A 21,686-nucleotide genomic window follows, 5' to 3' on the forward strand; every position below is an offset into this window, starting at 1 on the left:
ACTTTGTAAAAGAAAATTTCTCCTCCCCCCACCAAAAAAAAGATAAAAACAGTGGTCACTTCAAAAACATGGGCTAATGACTTGACAGTTCTCCATGTCAGTAACAGTAGACCTATTACACACCCACACTCTCTGAACGAGGCTGGCTACCACATGGGCATCTGAGCATCAGAGGAGGCTGACCTGGGCTCGGGCAGTCACTGGAAGGGCTGGGAGTGCTGCCTGAGTGAAACCAGGAGGGAACACACAGCTTCTCCACTGGTTTATTTCAGCAACAGATGGTGAAATTAACATGCAATGTACAGCCTCACAGAGAATAAAACACACAGGGACTTCACAGGATGACTGGGTTTTGCTGAAATACTAGGTTGAACTCTCTGAAATTGCCATTTCTGTAGTTTAAAGAAAAAAAAGGTTGACATCTTCTCTTCAATATACCTCAACATAACAGAAGAGGAGGATAGTGCCAAGTTAATAATTATTTGGGAGTCTATTGTACCAAAATTAGTCAATATAATGGAATTTCCTACTCAGATCCAAAGAAGAAACTCACTGGCGATGGAATTACTGACTCTTCCCCTTCTCATGTCGTTAGTTCACTGGCCAAATTGGAAATTAAGTTTCTCTCAGACTAAACAAGAGGAGTCCCTGACTGAGACTTGATGACTTTTTTCTCCAACTGATCGGGATTAAGGTCTCAAGAAAGTGGTTTCAGGCGTTCCTCTCCCTAAAGCTCACCTCCTCAACAACATGAATAATGCTCTTAGAAATGGCATCCTGATCTGCTTACTCACACCCTGCTGTTAGGTCACCCAGGAAATGAGATAATAAAACTGCTGAAATTAATCAAGAGCATCTGTTATACTAAACAAATAAAGCATCATGGGTCTTTCAGAGAGAAGAGCAGAGCAAACTTTCCTCCAGGACATCCAGTGAGGCCACCTGCTACAACTATTTCCTTCCAAACCTGTGGCTCGAAGAGTCACACTAGAGAAGTAAAAAGTGGACTTGTGGACACAGCGGGGAAAGGAGAGGGTGGGAGGAATTGAGAGGGCAGCACTGACATATAGACACTACCATGTGCAAAGTAGCTGGTGGGAAGCCACTGGCTAACACGGGGAGCTCAGCCCAGTGCTCTATGATGACCTAGAGGGGTGGGGTTGGGGGAGGGGGAGGCTCAAGAGGGAGGGGATGTATTCATACATATAGCTGATTCACTTTGTTGTATAGCAGGAACTTAACACAGCATTGTAAAGCAACCATCCTCCAGCTTAAAAAATGAAAAGGTCACATACGTTCATCTTTCCAACACTCAGCCTTATTCCAGCTTTTCTAAACATATGTGCATCCAGTATTTCACTGGACTTCCTATTCTGAAACTAAGACGTCAGATTATGTCACTGTATCGAGGAAATGTGTGGTGACCCAATGACTTGTGAATTTCTTTGATTAGCATCCCAAAGTACGTGCATTGGGATTCCCAGGTAGCTTAGCTGGTAAAGAATCTGCCTCCAATGCAGGAGACCCCGGTTCGATTCCTGGGTTGGGGAGTTCCCCTGGAGAAGGGATTGGCTACCCACTCCAGTATTCTTGGGCTTCCTTGGTGGCTCAGACAGTAAAAAAAATCTCAGCAGTTCGGGAGACCTGGGTTCGATCCTTAGGTTGGGAAGATCCCCTAGAGGAGCGCATGGCATCCCACTCCAGTATTCTTGCCTGGAGAATCCCCATGGACAGAGGAGCCTGGTGGGCTACAGTCCATGGGATGGCAAAGAGTTGGACATGACTGAGTGTCTAAGTGCAGCACAGTACGTTTATTAGGCTAACTACCACCAGTCTCCGGCTTTCCTGTTCCTTTTGTTCTCCCGTACTGTCAACACTGTTTCAGGCTGCTCCCTTGGGGTCATGGTTAATGAAATGAGACTATCCTAAATAAAAGAAATTGAGTTGGAAGCTTTTAGAATTCTCTTCTCATCATCTAATTACAGGAAGAGCATTTATGGGCAGTCTAACTCTGGCTAATTCGCTCTCTGAATCTTTCACTATCATACAATTTGAACATCAAACCCTAAAACCACTGGGTGGGTATTTTCCACTGCTCCAGTGGCATACTCTTTTCAAACTTCCCTAAAGTGGATTCTGCCAGAAGACTGCTTTCAGACTACGGTAGCCAGAAAGTCTTCAAAAACCACATCCAAGTGACTGCTCTTGTCCCCACTGCCTTGAGCATTCCAAGATTTTCATCACTCAATGGTTCCAGATAGAACCACTCATGTTAAACATGGTTGAAAAAAGGAAGTTTAATCAGGAAATTATAGGCCTTCTTTAGTTCCCCCAAACACTGGCTTCCTCACATCCCTGTCACACTGGACAATACCACCTCACCCACAATTGTATAACTGAGTGCCTTACAGTGATATGAGATTCATCCTTCAGTCCATCCAACCAGTTTTTCATTGAATTCTCCCCTTTCAGCATCTGGCCAACCATGCTTTCCCATCTCCGCACCTACAGTCTTGCAGGAGTCCTGCTAACTCCCCACAATGTCTTTTCAGTAAGCCCATGGAAAAGACCTGTCACAGCCACTGTCGAAGCAGCTACATGTGCTTCACTGTGTGGGGGAAGATACTTGGGTGGCAACTCAGAGCTCAAACTGGAGGGAGCAAAAGTTTATGGATAGAACTGTCTTCAGAAGTCAAATGAGGTCGTCAGCACTACATCGCTCAACTCTCCACTGCATGAGCTCCCGTCTCAATTTAGGGATCCCTAGGATACAGGTCAACTTAGGGATCCCTAGGATACAGGTCTTTTGCATAATCAGCCAAGTGACAGTCTCCAGGTTTTTCCATCAGGAAACTCCAGACCAGCTCCCTTCCTGCTCCCCGGCTCACTTACCAACGTGATTCCTCCTTTTCCTCAGGTACACAAACAGGTATCAGCAAAACTGGCCTGAAGGAGTCATAACTTCAGGGCAGAGGGCTTGGGTTGCATTCTCAGCTCTCTATTCTGTGTTGTGTGTTCTTAGACAATTAATTTCTCCTCTCTGGACCTCGGTGTCCCCATCTGTAGAATGCCACTTCCTCAGTAAGAAAAGAAAGAAAGAAGGAAAGATAGTGCTAAGTCGTGTCTGACTTTTGCGACCCTATGGACTGTAGCCGGCCAGCCTCCTCTGTCCTTGGGATTTTCCAAGCAACAATACTGGAGCGGGTTGCCATTTCCTTCTCCAAGGGATCTTCCCAACCCAGGAATTGAACCCAGGTCTCCAGCATCACAGGCTGATTCTTAACCGACTGAGCTATCAGGGAGGCCTCAGTAAAGTTTCCCCCACGTGCTTGCCATCCCCAACCCAGCTAGTCCCTTCCTCCGGACTATTTACAACACACTGTACAGCACTCACCCTGACATATCAGACATGGAACGGGAGTGCTCCTGGAGAGCAGAAATTGTTTTATTCTCTTCGTAGCCATGGGTCAGGATACATTAGCTGCAGCCTTTTTCATTCAGAAGATCTAGATCTCCATCCCTCCCTTAATCTTTGAAATCACAGGATCTGTCTGATTCATTCCACTGTTATCCAGATTTAGCCCTAACTAGGTGGACATGGCTGTGCAGACACAGGAGGGCTACTCTGCGTTTAAGGTCAGGAGGGGCTGTCGTGAGTAGATATCCCTTGTCCAAGGTAAGGAGCAGCAGCTGCGCTTTGCTGGAGCAGCCGTGAAGAGATACCCCACTTCCAAGGTAAGAGAAACCCAAGTAAGATGGTAGGTGTTGCGAGAGGGCATCAGAGGGCAGACACACTGAAACCATAATCACAGAAAACTAGCCAACCTGATCACACCGACCACAGCCTTGTCTAACTCAATGAAACTAAGCCATGCTGTGGGGCCACTCAAGACGGATGGGTCATGGTGGAGAGGTCTGACAGAATGTGGTCCACTGGAGAAGGGAATGGCAAACCACTTCAGTATTCTTGCCTTGAGAACCCATGAACAGTATGAAAAGGCAAAAAGATAGGACACTGAAAGATGAACTCCCCAGGTCAGCAGGTGCCCAATATGTTGCTGGAGATCAGTGGAGAAATAACTCCAGAAAGAATGAGGGGATGGAACCAAAGCAAAAACAACACCCAGTTGTGAATGGGACTGGTGATAGAAGCAAGGTCCGATGCTGTAAAGAGAAATATTGCATAGAAATCTGGAATGTTAGGTCCATGAATCAAGGCAAATTGGAAGTGGTCAAACAGGAGATGGCAAGAGTGAACGTCGATATTCTAGGAATCAGCGAACTAAGATGGACTGGAATGGGTGAATTTAACTCAGAGGACCATTATGTCTGTTACTGTGGGCAGAAATCCCTTAGAAGAAATGGAGTACCCATCATGGTCAACAAAAGAGTCTGAAATGTAGTACTTGCATGCAATCTCAAAAACGACAGAATGAGCTCTGTTCGTTTCCAAGGCAAACCATTCAATATCACGGTAATCCAAGTCTATCCCCCGACCAGTAATGCTGAAGAAGCTGAAGTTGAACGGTTCTATGAAGACCTACAAGACCTTTTAGAACTAAAACCAAAAAAAAATATCCTTTTCATTATAGGGGACTGGAATGCAAAAGTAGGGAGTCAGGAAACACCTGGCGTAACAGGCAAATTTGGCCTTGGAGTACAGAATGAAGCAGGGCAAAGTCTAATAGAGTTTTGCCAAGAGAATGCACTGGTCATAGCAAACACCCTCTTCTGACAACACAAGAGAAGACTCTACACATGGACATCACCAGATGGTCAACACCGAAATCAGATTGATTATATTCTTTGCAGCCAAAGATGGAGAAGCTCTACACAGTCAGCAAAAACAAGACCAGGAGCAGACTGTGGCTCAGATCATGAGCTCCTTGTTGCCAAATTCAGACTTAAATGGAAGAAAGTAGAGAAAACCACTAGACCATTCAGGTATGATCTAAATCAAATCCCTTATGATTATACAGTGGAAGTGACAAATAGATTTAAGGGACTAAATCTGATAGACAGAGTGCCTGATGAACTATGGACAGAGGTTCATGACATTGTACAGGAGACAGGGATTAAGATCATCCCCATGGAAAAGAAATGCAAAAAAGCAAAATGGCTGTCTGAGGAGGCCTTACAAATACCTGTGAAAAGAAGAGAAGCAAAAAGTAAAGGAGAAAAGGAAAGATATTCCCATCTGAATGCAGAGTTCCAAAGAATAGCAAGGAGAGATAAGAAGCCTTTCTCAGTGATCAATGCAAACAAATAGAGGAAAACAACAGAATGGGAAAGACTAGAGATCTATTCAAGAAAATTAGAGATACCAAGGGAATATTTCGTGCAAAAATTGGCCCAATAAAGGACAGAAATGGTAGGGACCTAACAGAAGCAGAAGATATTAAGAAGAGGTGGCAAGAATACACAGAAGAACTGTACAAAAAAGATCTTCATGACCCAGATAATCAAGATGATGTGATCATTCACCTAGAGCCAGACATCCTGGAATGTGAAGTCAAGTGGGCCTTAGGAAGCATCATTATGAACAAAGCTAGTGGAGGTGATGAAATTCCAGTTGAGCTATTTCAAATCCTCAAAGGTGATGCTGTGAAAGTGCTGCACTCGATATGCCAGCAAATATGGAAAATTCAGCAGTGGCCACAGGACTGGAAAAGGTCAGTTTTCATTCCAATCCCAAAGAAAGGCAATGCCACAGAATGCTCAAACTACCACACAATTGCACTCATCTCACACGCTAGTTAAGTAATGCTTAAAATTCTCCAAGCCAGGCTTCAGCAATACGTGAACTGTGAACTTCCAGATGTTCAAGCTGGTTTTGGAAAAGGCAGAGGAACCAGTGGTCAAATTGCCAACATCCGCTGGATCATCGAAAAAGCAAGAGAGTTCCAGAAAAAACATCTATTTCTGCTTTATTGACTATGCCAAAGCCTTTGACTCTGTGGATCACAATAAACTATGGAAAATTCTGAAAGACATGGGAATACCAGACCATCTGACCTGTCTCTTGAGAAACCTGTATGCAGGTCAGGAAGCAACAGTTAGAACCGGACATGGAACAACAGACTGGTTCCAAATAGGAAAAGGAGTGCCTCAAGGCTGTATATTGTCACCTTGCTTATTTAACTTATATGCAGAGTACATCATGAGAAACGCTGGGCTGGAGGAAGCACAAGCTGGAATCAAGATTGCCGGGAGAAATATCAACAACCTCAGATATGCAGATGACACTACCCTTATGGCAGAAAGTGAAGAAGAATTAAAGAGCCACTTGATGAAAGTGAAAGAGGAGAGTGAAAATGTTGGCTTAAAACTCAACATTCAGAAAACTAAGATCATGGCATCTGGTCCCATCACTTCATGGGAAATAGATGGGGAAACAGTGGAAACAGTGTCAGACTTTATTTTAGGGGGCTCCAAAATCACTGCTGATGGTGATTGCAGCCATGAAATTAAAAGACACTTACTCCTTGGAAGGAAAGTTTTGACCAACCTAAATAGCGTATTTAAAAGCAGAGACATTACTTTGCCAACAAAGGTCCATCTAGTCAAAGCTATGGTTTTTCCAGTGGTCATGTATGGATGTGAGAGTTGGACAGTGAAGAAAGCTGAGCGCGAAGAATTGATGCTTTTGAACTGTGGTGTTGGAGAAGACTCTTGAGAGTCCCTTGGACTGCAAGAAGATCCAACCAGTCCATCCTAAAGAGATCAGTCCTGGGTGTTCATTGGAAGGACTGATGTTGAAGCTGAAACTCCAATACTTTGGCCACCTCATGCGAAGGATTGACTCATTGGAAAAGACCCTAATGCTGGGAATGATTGGGGGCAGGAGGAGAAGGGCACAAGCGAGGATGAGATGGTTGGATGGCATCACCAACTCGATGGACATGGGTTTGGGTAAACTCTGGGAGTTGTTGATGGACAGGGACACCTGGCGTGCTGCGATTCATGGGGTCGCAAAGAGTTGGACATGAATGAGCGACTGAACTGAACTGACTGAGGTGGACCCACCCTCTCTGTGTCCTCTTCTCTGAAGTAGTTCCTAGAATCCAGTCTCCACTTTAGAGATTTTCCAGACTAACTTCTACCCTTCTCCACACCCACTTCTCCTTCCTCTGTATTATTCACTGTATTTCATATAATCCCAAGTATTCCTTCCCTTTGTTTCTGAGCCTTGAAAATGCCTTAACTGCCACCCAAAATGGCCAGTTTCTTTTAGTTTTTAAGCCTTCATGCCTGACTATTGCAGAATCACCCCAGCTTGAGAGGTGCCAGAAATCAAAGGCTGTGGGTCGATCAAAACAGTACCCCAAGCATGTAGCTGTCTCCTGAATGCTTTTAAGGGTAATGAATGGTAATGAATTCAGATTGATTATGTTACTATGTTCTGCAGTATATGCTACCACTCCAGATGAGGACAAAGGTCAATTTAAAAAGTCTAATTCAGTGACTCTCAATGGGAGGGGGCAACTCACAAATGTCAGAGGGGGTGGCAGTGCTTGTAGTTTGAAAAAAAAAAAACATATTCAACATGATCATATAATCTATAGCTTTGAAAAGTGTTTTAAAAAGGAGTGTTTATTATTTAAAACACAAGCTATAGACTTGATTTGAGGCTATTTGATCTGTTCATCTTTCCTTATGTTCACAACATCCTTACAATTTCAGACACAGCTACTAAAATTCAAAAAGATTAAGTTAATTCTCCAGGATCAAACAGCTAGGAAACAGCAGGGGTAGCATTTGAACTTGAGATTGCTCTTCATGCCTCTACACTGTTTCTCCACAACAGAGGCAGCAAGGGTGGCCGGGCCACACTTAGCTGGATTTGTACTCTGTCATTCTCCATCCAAGCTTGATGGAACTGGTAAAGGGCCCCATAGTGTCCTTTGAGATGGCAGAGAAACTTTGTCCCACATGATGAAGTGAGTAAGACTTTCCAATAGTCAACCAAGAAATTGTCGAGGCACCAGGGTTCAACAAACACCTGGGGTCACAGAACAAGACCCAATGCCTGACCTCCTTCCTTACACTGAAGAGTCTACATGTGTCCCAATCCTTCCCAGATAAGTGAGGTGGCTTCAGGATCCAGTAACTCTGCTGATCACACAGGCTCTGCTGACTGGCTCGGGAGAAGCCAGACAGTCAATACAGACTTCTGAACACCCTCTTATGTGCCACACATATTCCAGATCAATGTTGCTGTTCGGCTTTTCTTTACAATAAAGTTATTAGGGAGCCAAGAGGAGCCTCTAGGGGCTTTCAATACAGTGGGAGAGAACAGGTTATTTGAGCCCCCTGCCCTAGATAATCAGAATCAGGCTTCCCTGGTGGCTCAATGGTAAAGAATCCGCCTGCCAAGCAGGAGACCAGGTTCGATTACCTGGGTCAGGAAGATCCCCTAGAGAAGGAAATGGTAACCCACTCCAGTTTTCTTTCCTAGAGAATCCCATGGACAGAGGAGTCTGGTGGGCTACAGTCCATGGATCACAAATAGTCGGAAGCAACTTAGCAACTAAACAGCAGCAGCAGCAGATAATCAGATAACAGTGATTTTGTTTGAATCAACACAATCTCATTCTTATAAGCACATCCCGCTGTTGCATTCTCCTCTTCCTAATCTGCAGTTCAGGTCTCACATCATACTACCTTCTGTGTGATGACTTTATTTGAGTGGCTGAAATCATCCACTCCTTCATGTTTAGAATCACTTTCAAGAAAAGGCTTTGTGGGTGAGATTTCACACTTGGCAAATTTAAACACCACTGTGGAGGCATAGAAAGCAGAAACAAAAATAGTTTTCAGGGCAAATTAGGTCATAAATGTCGGTCTGATATAGAACTGACCTCAATAAAGACCTTGCTGGGAAAGTTGTAAACAAAGTGGCACATCACAGAGCTTCAAACAGGATGTGTGCCCTGAATAAAGAAAATCTGAGCTTCTATCAGAAAGCTGAGATTGTAAGTATGTCAGGGATAGCATTTTTGAAACACTTGTGAGGGGGTTTTGTTCTTAGTAAGTTTTTCTAATCACTACCCCTTTCTCTTTTTTAATTTTATTTTTATTTATTTATTTTTGGCTGCACTGACTCTTTATTGCTGCAATAGTGCTTTCTTTAGTTTCAATGGCTTCTCTTGTTGCAGAGCATGGGCTCCAGGCATGTGGGCTCAGTAATTGCAGCTCACAGCCTCCCTAGAGGGCTTCCCTGATAGCTCAGTTGGTAAAGAATCTGCCTGCAATGCAGGAGATCCCAGTTCAATTCCTGGGTCAGAAAGATCCGCCGCAGAAGGAATAGGCTACCTACTCCAGTATTCTTGGGTTTCCCTTGTGGATCAGCTGGTAGAGCACGGGTCCAGTAGGTGTGGCGCATAGGCTTAGTTGCCCTACAGCATGTAACATCTTCCTAGACCAGGGATCGAACCCATGTCCCCTGCATTGGCAAGCGGATACTTAACCGCTGGCCAACCAAGGAAGTCCTCACTACCCCCTTTTACTTTCCATACAAACTTCCCACCTGCCCCCCCACACCAATTGTTCCTCTGTGAAAACTAAATTCCTGACTGAAGTCTACGGTCTCAGTTCAGTTCAGTCACTCAGTCATGGGTAACTCTTTGCAACCCCATGAACCATAGCACGCCAGGCCTTCCTGTCCATCACCAACTCCCAGAGTCCACCCAAACCCATGTCCATCGAGTTGATGATGCCAATCAACCATCTCATCCTCTGTCGTCCCCTTCTCCTTCCACCTTCAATCTTTCCCAGCATCAGGGTCTTTTCCAATGAGTCCGTTCTTCGCTTCAGTCGGCCAAAGTATTGAAGTTTCAGCTTCAGCATCAGTCCTTCCAATGAATATTCAGGACCGATATCCTGTAGGACTGACTGGTTGGATCTCCTTGCAGTCCAAGGGACTCTCAAGAGTCTTCTCCAACACCACAGTTCAAAAGCATCAATTCTGCGGCGCTCAGCTTTCTTTATATTCCAATTCTCATATCCATACATGACTACTGGAAAAACATAGCTTTGACTAGACGGACCTTTGTCAGCAAAGTAATGTCTCTGCTTTTTAATATGCTGTCTAGTTTTGTCATAGCTTTTCTTCCAAGGAGCAAGCATCTTTTAATTTCATGGCTGCAGTCACCATCTGCAGTGATTTTGGAGACTAAGAAAATAAAGTCTCTCACTGTTTCCATTGTTTCCACATTTATTTGCCATGAAGTGATGGGACTGGATGCCATGATTTTAGTTTTCTGAATGTTGAGTTTCAAGCTGACTTTTTCACTCTCCTCTTTCACCTTCATCAAGAGGCTCTTTAGTTCTTCTTCACTTTCTGCCATAAGGGTGGTGTCATCCACATATCTGAGGTTATTTATATTTCTCCCGGCAATCTTGATTCCAGCTTGTGTTTCTTCCAGCCCAGCGTTTCTCATGATGTACTCTGCATGTAAGTTAAATAAGCAGGGTGACAATATACAGCCTTGAGGCACTCCTTTTCCTATTTGGAACCAGTCTGTTGTTCCATGTCCAGTTCTAACTGTTGCTTCCTGACCTGCATACAGGTTTCTCAAGAGACAGGTCAGATGGTCTGGTATTCCCATGTCTTTCAGAATTTTCCACAGTTTATTGTGATCCACAGAGTCAAAGGCTTTGGCATAGTCAATAAAGCAGAAATAGATGTTTTTCTGGAACTCTCTTGCTTTTTCGATGATCCAGCGGATATTGGCAATTTGATCTCTGGTTCCTCTGCCTTTTCTAAAACCAGCTTGAACATCTGGAAGTTCACAGTTCACGTATTGCTGAAGCCTGGCTTGGAGAATTTTGAGCATTACTTTAGTAGCATGTGAGATGAGTGCAATTGTGCGGCAGTTTGAGCATTCTGTGGCATTGCCTTTCTTTGGGATTGGAATGAAGACTGACCTCTTCCAGTCCTGTGGCCACTGCTGAGTTTTCCAAATTTGCTGTCATATTGAGTGCAGCACTTTCACAGCATCACCTTTGAGGATTTGAAATAGCTCAACTGGAATTCCATCACCCCCACTAGCTTTGTTCATGGTGATGCTTCCTAAGGTCCACTTGAGTTTGCATTCCAAGATGTCTGGCTCTAGGTGAGAGATCACACCATCATGGTAATCCAGATGTAAATCTTATCCATAAACAATGGTTTGAGGAGGTAAAAACATTTTCTCTCCACTAGGAAGAAAAGAGATTAAAAATACTTCTGGATAAGAGTAGAGTGGTGAGAAATCAGAGAAGAGGTGAAGAGCATTCAGATCCCTCCATGTCCAGGCTCTGCTCCAAGGCCCTGCCCCAGTTAAATTCCCGGAGGTCATCCCAGAGGGAAGAGTCTGTGCTTGAAATCTCAGTGAAGCAAGTTTTCCTAGAGCCCCTTCACCCACAGTTGCTCTAACAGATAAAGCTAAAGGAGGTGTCTGTGCATAGCCCCACCGCCACAGCCAGGTGTGGAAGGGCAGAGCCAAGTCGCAGACCTGAAGGGTCTCCTGGTTGGAACGTGGAGGGTGCACAGTGCGGAGCCAAGGTGGGAGGGCTGGTGGGGAGAGGCCACGGGGGACACAGCGGCAGAGTCTGGGAGGGATTGGGGCTGATAGCCTGGAGGACTCGAGGGCTCAAGGACGCCTCATAGAGGGCCAGCTCTCAGGGCAGGGGCCCAAGGATCCCCCCACACCATTCTCCAAGTGCTGCCAGCCCTTCCCTTTGAACTTAGATGCCACCTTGGGGAAGAAGGGAGGGGGCAGAAACCTACAATGACTGGATCAAGGCAGGAGATGACTGGGTGGTCCCTAACTGGAGAGCTGGACTGTTCCCTTTGAATCTGCAAGATTCAGTGTTCAGTTCCCAAGGAGACTAGGATGTCAAGGTTGAGATTGAGTTCAACTGCTTGTGAATTCATATCCCTATACGTAACTGTTGGTTAAACCAGCAAAAATTTTAGCCTTCACCAGAGCAATAAATAAATCCAGAAAGAGAGGGCAGGAGGAATCTGTGGAATTGTTCTTTTTTTTTAACTTCTACAACACATTATATAAACTACTGTGGTATTAGAAAGTTTCTTGGAAATTTAAGCCACAGTCCCATCACTGAATACATGTCAATTTTTTAATTTTCCTGGTATTAAGAGTTTCTATTCCAGAAGTTGGTTTGATCTTTGGGTCGGGAAGATCCCCTGGAGAAGGAAACAACAACACACTCCACTATTTTTGCCTGGGAAACCCCATGGGCAGGGGAGCCTGATGGGCTACAGTCTATGGCATCGCAAAGAGTAGGACATGACTGAGCACGCATGCACACAGAGAAACATTATAATTTCATTAAAACTTTAAAATAAATGAGGCTGAGCATTTCAAAACGCAAATCTCACCAGGTCAGAGCTCCCCAGCATCCACCCCATGAGGGTGAGAACTCATCTGCTTTTGCTTACCATTGTGATCCCTGCACCCAGCAGAAGACTAGCCTATAGTAGGGCCTCATTCATTGAACGAATATAAAAATGAATGAGTCAATGTGATGAGACTGGAGAACTCCAAGTCTCCTTCTGGCTTTGAAATTCTGCAGCTACCTGAGCCACATTTCCCAGACAAAAGATGACAAGACCCCATGAAATTTAAGCTGATGAATCTTTGCTCTACTGAGAAATATTTTAATGTGTTTTCTTCCTATTAATTGCCATTCTAGTATCACAAGTACATTTATACAGACACTATATGTTAACTGACCTTATTTAATCCAGTTCTTGATCCCTGAAATCTAATTAACACAGGCACTGAGTTATTTAACAATTTGAAAGTTTGAACTTAGAACTGAGGTAAATGTTAAAGTAAGAGCAGGTATAAAGCTTTCATGCTGCGATTAAAATTAGTACATAGAATTGGTCATGTTTTGTTCCTTAAGAAAAATGTATATATGGGAATTACATTCAGCTAAAATAGGATAATGCAAATGAATACATTTTCTCCCAGATGGGTCTGTAGAGGAATTCATTTATGTCCACGACAAAACCTTTTCCCTAGAAAGAGGAAGAAGTAAAGCTCAGGTCTTTGGTTTTTACCTCCTGGTTGTTGGTTCATCTTGTACACATAAGCATTTTTATAGGCTTATGTCTATCTATATAAACACCTTCTACTGCAGCAGTCCTCACATTTTCAGAAACTGAAGGAATTTAAATTTTTCAATTCTCTACAAAATGTGAACAAAACACTGCAAATTCTTGTTTCTCATCCACCAAAATCTCTCACACAGTAATTAAAGTCTTTATCAGCATCACCCTGTGCTAAATAACAATCTAGTCTCCCTAAAAATAAATGCACGGGGGGAAATTCCTCTCAATGATAAGCAAACAGCAATTATTATTCCCTGTTATTAAAATGCTCTCAGTTAATTGGCACAGATAGCAGGAGAGAGATTACCTTAAAAGGCGGGATTCCAAAGGGGAGTTAGTCAGAGTTTTGAACCTTCTGGTCTAATTTAGAGGACAGTTTACAGAGAGATTCAGTAAATATTTGCAAGGAACCATTAACACTGAGTCAACAATTCAATTCCGTCAAAGAAAAATGTATTTAAATAATTGTAAAAGAACTTCCTTTGATAAATGCTGAAAATGAATTATTTCAAAGTGAAAACAGCCCAAATGCATTCACAGAAGAAGTCTACCAGCCACATTTTCTAAGCATTCTTTGTTGTATACACAGTTTATCATCCTGGACTGTATTTATAAGAAGCACATGTTTCCCCCCGCACGACCTCCCCAAAGAAAGTGCTGCTATTTTCACTAGGGATTATTTTACAGGGATTTCAGTGAGCCAATCCTTTCTTCGCATTTTTCCTGTTTTTGTCCCAACAGAAGTGGGATTTTACTGTGTGTCCTGTGAGCTGATAGCACACAACTTGGCAAGGTTTGATGTTGTACTTTCATTGACAGGTTTGAGGAGGAAGGAGCAAAGTAAATGAGAAAGTTATGAGATTTCGCTTCACCTGCAAATGACAGATAAAGCTGGCCAGTGAGCATGAAATAGCTTGGAAGGCTTCCTGGCTCAATTAAAATCTAACTTTGATGAAATATTTTGTTTAAAGAGAAAAATGGTGTCTCTCTAGTGAAAACTGTTGAGGACAGCTGCTGGGGGCCGGCATGGAGAAGCAGGTGGTTGCAACCACCCTGAGGGCTTCAGAAACATTAATATGGAAATGTCTCATATTTCACTCCAGTTCAGGGCAGCTTCCTAACGCCTGGAGGAAGACAGAGCAGGAAATTCACAAGCCACAAAGCAGGGAATGCCTTCTCACTTGGCTAGAGTGGGGTCTGTTTGTCTGGGTCCCCATCTCAGCCTCTGTATTTTCTCTTAGCTCACAAAGGCACTGCGTTCGAGTTTCAAAGCCGGCTCCTTCCTCCCCGCATTGCTAAGACATAACATGTCATCAGAATCAGGGTTTGCCAGAAGCCGTGATTTGTTTGTCTAGACTGGTCATTGAACTCTGTTTATTACTAAACATCATGTGGAATGGGCCGCAAATCAAAGGGGTTTCTGGGAACCTGGAAGGCCTGTCTGTCTGAGCACAGCCAGGGCTACACAGGAATACTCTCCCGTCTCAGTTTCCAGTCTGGAAAGATCTACCTTTCCCAGGACCTAGAGACTGACCACTGGTCTAACCTTTCATCTTTTTTTAACCCAGGACATAACCCTAGGTCATTGGTTACCCCTAGAGCCCCTCCCCACCATTGTTGGAGCAGAACTATATTCTGGGAGAGGTCATGAGGAAGGATTAATGATTACCATTTGAAAATGGAACATTAGAAGAAAATGCACACAAAAAATCACAGCAAAATAGTCTGCCCAAGGAGCAGAGGACCAAAACAACAACCAAAAAATGCTTGTAAATAATATCCTCTTTTTAAGATGCAAATGTGGCATATATAAAAACTCTTTGGGGGCTTCCCTGGAGGCTCACTGGTAAGGAATCCTCCTGCAGGCAGAAGGCACAGGTTGATCCCCGATCCGGGAAGATCCCACATGCCAAGGGACAACTAAGCCTGTATGCTACAATTATTGAGCCAGTTCTCTAGAGCCGGGGAGTCACAATTACTGCAATCCAAGGTCCTTAGAGCCTGTTCTCTGCACCAAGAGCAGCCACCACAATGAGAAGCCCCCATACTGCAACTAGAGAGTAGCCCTTGCTCACCAAAACTAGAGAAAACCCCAAACTCTTTGGGTTTATTCTTAGAAAGACACATAATTAGCAGATACATGGCTTCCTCAATGGCTCAGGGGGGTGAAGAATCCACTTGCAGAAGACCCAGTAGACACAGGTGCAATCCCTGGGTCAGGAAGATCCCCTGGAGGAGGAAATGCAACCCACTCCAGTATTCTTGCCTGAAAAATCCGATGGATAGAGGAGCCTGGCAGGCTACATTCCAAAGGGTCTCAAAGAGTTTGACACAACTGAACAACTAAGCAGCACCAGTTATTTTTTTATGGATGATTGTTGCCTAAATTTTAAATAAAATAAATGGAGACTTATGCTTTCTTTAGAAAATATGTACAACCTAGTCTTTTTTTTTAAAAAAGCACCTCTTGGGAATATAAATTGGTGTAGCCACTATGGAAAATATGGAAGTTCCTTAAAAAACTAAAAATAGGGTTACTATATGATCCAGCAATCCTGCTCCTGGGCATACATCCAGAGAAAACTCTAATTTGAAAACATACATGCACTCCAACATTCAAAGCACAATTTACAACAGTCAAGCAACTGAAGCATCCATCAACAGATGAGTGGATAAAGATGTGATATACATATACAGTGGAATACTACTCAGCCATAAAAAGAGAATGAAATAATGCCATTTACAGCAACATGGATGGACTTAGAGATTATCATACCAAGTGCATTAAGTCAGACAGAGAAAGACAAATATCATATGATATCACTTACCTGTAGAATCTGAAAAAGGATACAAATGAGCCTACTTACAAAACAGAAACAGACTCATAGACATAGAAAACAAACAGATGGTTACCAAAGGGGCAAAGGGGTAGGGGGATAAATTATGAGTTTGGGATTAGCAGATACAAACTACTATATATAAAATAAACAAGGTCCTACTGTATAGCACAGGAACTATATTCAGTATCTTATAATAACCTATAATGAAAAAGAATATGTATAACAGAATCACTTTGCTGTATACCAGAAATGAACACAACATTGTCAATCAACTATACTTCAATTAAAAAAGGAAAAGCACCCCTGTTGCCTATAAAAATAGAATTGTTTCGACAAAAATCTGTTCTCCTGTGCTGATTTGGAAACACATTGATTTTGTTAAGGAAGACCAATGGCCTGAGAGAGCTACTGTAAATCTAGGGTCTAAGGAGGCCAGTCTCTAGCTGGAAAGGCCTGAAAGTACCTAACCCATGTGAACTTTACACTTTATCTAAGTTCTCTAGTCTATATTTCACGTCTGCTAGAATTAAAAATGATCACACAAAGGGATGTTAAGCAACACAAAACAGCCCTTCCAAAGGAGATCTACCTTCTGTACCATGACAATTTCGTGGTCATTCATTCATCAGACAAAGAAATCAAAAGAGTCAAAAGCACCAGAACCCTAGAGCCATGGGCAGGGCCTCCTGGCTCATCAAGGAGCAGCAGCAGATTTGGCCTCTGCCAGTCCACTGTGCTGTCTATTGACACCAGCATAATCCTAGAGGGGTCAACCATACACATGGGCCCGCAAGTACTCTGATAGTTCTAGGAAAATTCCAGAGGAAGTAGGGGGTGGAGAAAACCAATCTAGATGCTCCGGGGCCCATTTTGACCAAGGTCCTTGGGATGTGGCTTCCAGAACCCCAAAGTGAGTAAGAAGACCTCAGGATGTTGCCCCAGGGTATCTGGGGTGATGCCACATTATACCCAACCTGATGACCAGGAATCTCTGGCCCAGTTTTGGAGAAAACAGCTAGTGAAGTCACATGCCTTATTTTTATCATCATCTGTGTCACAGAAAGGCAAAAGCAGTTTTGTGATTAGAAGGAATCATAAATAATGAATGTATCATTTATGTCTAGGAAAAAGATTCCATTTTGCCAGCCAGTTAGGGTACACACCAGTGCCTTCTTCTTGGTTTTTTACCCTTCCTCTCCTCTCCTCAAGCTCACCAGGTAGGTGCCTCTCATGCTGAAATGCTGCTTGAATTAAATTGAATAAATTCAGTTGAACTTTTGAAAGCTCTAAAACAAAACAAAAAAGCAAATAGTCATTTTCACCCGAGTTCATACAACAAATCATTTTCATTACAGTTTGAAGGGGATTTCATATGAAAGTAGAAAGAGCAGATGTATGAGAAAGAATCTCAGTCTCTTAGTTTTGGCACTGACTTTTTTTTTTTTTAAGAAGTCTTCACATAGATGGTAATAAGTTATAATTTAACTCTCAAGTTAACTATAGGGCCCCCTGTCTTTCAAGTCATACAAACACACAAGGTCTTAATGATTTTTAACTGAAAAAAAAAAACAAAACAAAACCATGCCATATGAAAATCACTTCTTCTTCTAACACCAATCCTCTGGCCACTCAAAGACTAGCCTGTGAGATCTTTATCCATTCACGAGAGAAACACAGGAAACTCTCAACAATCCAGACACCTTTAAGTTTGACAAGCACAGGAAGGTTACAAGCTTAAGAGGTTCTGGTTATGCAGTTAAAACTTTATTTGAACACCTGAATAATAATTTCCCTCCTAAAAAGAAGATGGTGGATTTTTAGCTAAGTCAGTTCTCAGTTTCAGTGAGACCAAACCTAACACATAAACAGCTTCTTCCATCACAATAAAGAAAAGAAAAAAGAAATCCAGTCGGAGGAAACTCAAAATAGTTTTTACAAGGAATTCCTGAGAAAGACATTCCCTCTTAAGGACTGTTAACATACACAGACTAGTGAGCATATGACATGTGTACATAAAATCATCTTTTCAATGCTACAAAGGACTTACACCTTTACAAAGAAGAAAAAAAAAAACTTTGGGAAAAAAAAAGGACCCTGACCATCACTGAATTATGGGATTTTAAATAACTTTCTCATTCTTTCTCATTTTCCAAGATTTTACACCAAGACCAATTTTTACCTTTAAAATTAGGGAAAAAAAATTTTTTTTAATCAGAGAAATCCTAGGGTAGAACCCAAGGTAAAGAATCAGTCTGAGGACTGTGAGCCAGCCCATCCCTTACCTTTGTGGTTTAGAAAAAGGCCAGGCTTGAGGCAGAGCTGGCCAGCAGGTACTGGCAGAATTCCACCCCATTTGCCCCTTCCCACAGACTCCACAAATGGAGCATACACACAGTACTGTTTGCTCCATTTCTCTGTGGTCCAGACTCCCAGTACATCAAGTTCTGTTTACGTGTTCATTTGCACCTTGCGTGATCAGGGTCCTTGACCTTCACACACCGACCAGGAATTTGATTCCTAGTGCTGTGGAATCTAAACTGGCCTTGACATTCCACTCAAAACCCCTGCCCCTAAAGAAAACACCCCAGACAGTTATAGCTTAAGAAACAGAGCAGTTTTACTTAGTTTCGGCATGAAGAAATATCAGTCTTCACTAAATAAAGGATATCCTGCTACAGTCCATGGGGTACCAGAGTTGGACATGACTTAGCAACTGAACAACAACAATGCTGACATGGGCAAATAAGGAGCAAATGCCTGCATCCATGTCTCCTTTCTGCACATGCAACTTAAAGACAGATTTTTTTTTTTTTAATTTTTTGGCTGCTTTGCATGGCAGATGGGCTCTTAGTTCCCAGACCAGGGACTGAACCCATGCCCCATGCATTGGAAGCACAGAGTCTTAACCACTGGACCGCCAGGGAAGTCCCTTAAAGACAGACCTTTACTCCCCACAACACTGAGTCCTCCTCAGCCTTACTATCCAGACCAATTTCTTTTGACTTTCAAAATGATGCTCTAACCATCCCATCTCAGGACAATGCTTACACTTTGCTAAGTGGCCATACAAATCCCTGTGGCTGTGGGCGACACTGCCCACGTTCACTCTAACAGGCACAGGGGCCATCCTCGAGGTTCCATGTTTTCCTGGAGTCTGAGTTGGAGAACACTCTGCCGCTTGGCCAAGTCTAGATGGTATACTCACAGCCCTTGGCTCTTCCCATGTTGGCAAAATCTCCCGGGTATCTACATCGTCCATCTACATCATCTGAGGGGTACAAAAGTGACCTGATGGAAAAGGAGGGAATGAAGAAAGGGCCTATTACCTAGCCAGGCAAATAAATAGAGTTAAATCTGGCCATCAGGACTAGAGACACAATTTGCAAAGCTTGGTACAAAATGAAAACATTCTGCACACTTTTTGCTTTTAAGGTATTAAGAATTTCAGGACAGCCACCCAGAGCAGAAATCAAGTGTGGGGCCCTTCTGCACGCAGGGCCCTGTGTGACACACTCACCCAGGAAGCTGGCTCTGCTGGCTTATCGGTGGGCAAGTCACTGGCTTCCATGTCCGAACAAGCAGAGAGAAGAAAACAGTGAAATAAATACATAAACTCAGAAACAAGCCATCAAGAGGTAAAAACAAAAAGCTTCAAGTCCTGGGTCAGCCTTGAATTTGCAGATAGCTCAAGGTATTATTCAGAATACCTTTCTATTTTGTCATCTGGAAAATGGGGTATTATTAATGACAAACATCACGCTGATATGACTCGAACTTGGCAGCTCCTGATTCTGCAAGCAATGAGCATGTTAAGTATACCCTCGATCCAATTATGGAGAACAGTTTTCATTATGACAGAACCGGATGGAATTCTAATAACTTTTCAAAAAAAAAAAATCAAGCCATAATTTTCTCCTTCCAGTGTGTTCATCATGTTCAGATAGACATTAGTTGTGAAATGAGTGAAATTTAACTTGCTCTGGGCAGCCAAAGGCAGCATTAAGAGCCTCCACTTCTGGAACTCCCCGAGACAACCGAGACCCAAGCTCCCACCTGGAGCAGACCTCCCTCAAGAGCCCCAGAAATTCCTCATGCCAGTTTTCCTGGGGTTCACCAGGTTCCTATATTCCCAAAGCTCCCCACCAGGTCTCCACAGCGTGTGCATGTATTAGTCGCTCAGTAGTGTCCGATTCTTTGCGACCCTGTGGGCTATATAGCCCTCCAGGCTCCTCTGTCCATGGGATTCTCCGGGCAAGAATACCGGCTGCTGCTGCTGCTGCTAAGTCGCTTCAGTCGTGTCCAACTCTGTGCGACCCCATAGACGGCAGCCCACCAGGCTCCCTCGTCCCTGGGATTCTCCAGGCAAGAACACTGGAGTGGGGTGCCATTGCCTTCTCCAGGGGATCTTCCCAACCCAGGGATCGAACCTGGGTTTCCCACATTGCAGGCAGATTCTTTACTGTCTGAGTCATCAGGTAAGCCCAAGTCTCGGCAGGGATCCTAACAAATAAATTTATGTACATATTTTTTAACCGGTTATTTCATCTTTATGCTCAAAAAGTGATTGGAGCCAAATTTTTAAATAAAATTCATAGAATTCAGGCTCTCTCCAAGCTGGATACTCCATCCTTAATAAATGGTTAAAGAAAAGACGTCCAGGTACCAACAGCAAAGCCTGCCAAAGCTAGAAACTGCTTTGCAATGTAAATCACTATTTTAGGAGGAGAGAGAAAGCATCAAAAATCTAAAACTGGCACTAAAAGAGTCCTGCCAAGGTGGATGAATGGTTTGTGGAGCTGTAAAAACATCCTCAGGCCTTGTATGAACACATCCTTGGCTTTCAAACATATGAGCCACGTCATTATAAGTGGTCTGGTATATATACTGCATGGTCTTACCCACTCACACATCTAATCCACACACACCCACAGTTTCTCCTCTGGGGGACTAAGCAAACACAAGAAATTCCTAGGGGCTGTGACTCAAATAGGCACTTCTTTATTCTCAGTAGCTATATTTCACAGGGGAAAAGATCAGAGATTAGTTGACAGCCTACTGTGTGCTAAGTTCTATGTTAAGTGCTTTCACAATGGTTAGTCCATCTTTTCTTCCCAAGGTAGGCTCCAGTGTAAAGATGAGAGACCCTCTCCAGGTTATGAGATGATCTGTAGTGGAGGAGGGATTCACATCCCCTTCAGCAGTCCCAGAGCCTTCTTCCCTCTCCTCCACAGTGGTCCTGATACTCCGCGAGCCACAGGCAGGATTCCTAGCTGAGCTGCAGACACAACTAACATGTCAGGGGAGTGCCAACTGCAGAGCTCAGGAGCTCACAATTTGTCCTCCCTCCGCACTGGGAGGAGTCCAGCCTGAAAACAGAACAGGATGGAGGCTGTGGCGGTCAGAACTCTCCTGTAAAGCAGCGGGACAGAGCAGCCGGGTGTCCGGCCAGAGGTCAGGGGCAGGCACTGGCAGAAATCCACCCACAGCCGGGCCGTCTGCACAGAGAAGAGGGTCCCTGTCACCAGCAGCCTGTCAGTTGGTAACCAGCCCTTGGGTGAAGAACTCACAGCCTGGCTAAAAAGCTGGTTCTGAACTCATGGTTGCCCGGGGGTAGAATTGGGAGAAGAGAGAGTTAGGGAGTTTGGGACGGACATATATACACAGTGCTATGTTTAACATGGATAATCAGCAAGGACCTATGGCATAGCACATGGCACTCG

At 43.6% G+C, this 21,686-nt stretch overlaps 1 long non-coding RNA gene across 1 annotated transcript in view; it reads right to left on the reverse strand.

Moving 5' to 3' along the window:
* The window catches only part of LOC145516439 (uncharacterized), a 53,715-nt gene extending 34,169 nt beyond the window's left edge, over positions 1 to 19,546 (reverse strand). The window contains exons 1-3 of the long non-coding RNA XR_014061394.1: positions 19,484 to 19,546; positions 19,015 to 19,254; positions 17,130 to 17,252 (exon numbers count right to left, since the gene is read on the reverse strand). This is a non-coding gene — a long non-coding RNA (uncharacterized LOC145516439). The remainder of the gene's footprint in view (positions 1 to 17,129; positions 17,253 to 19,014; positions 19,255 to 19,483) is intronic.
* Positions 19,547 to 21,686: the final 2,140 nt, after the last annotated feature.

This window comes from Giraffa tippelskirchi, chromosome 8 (assembly GCF_054371585.1).
Source record: "Giraffa tippelskirchi isolate mGirTip1 chromosome 8, T2T-mGirTip1v1.2.pri, whole genome shotgun sequence".
In the NCBI taxonomy this organism is placed as follows: domain Eukaryota; kingdom Metazoa; phylum Chordata; class Mammalia; order Artiodactyla; family Giraffidae; genus Giraffa; species Giraffa tippelskirchi.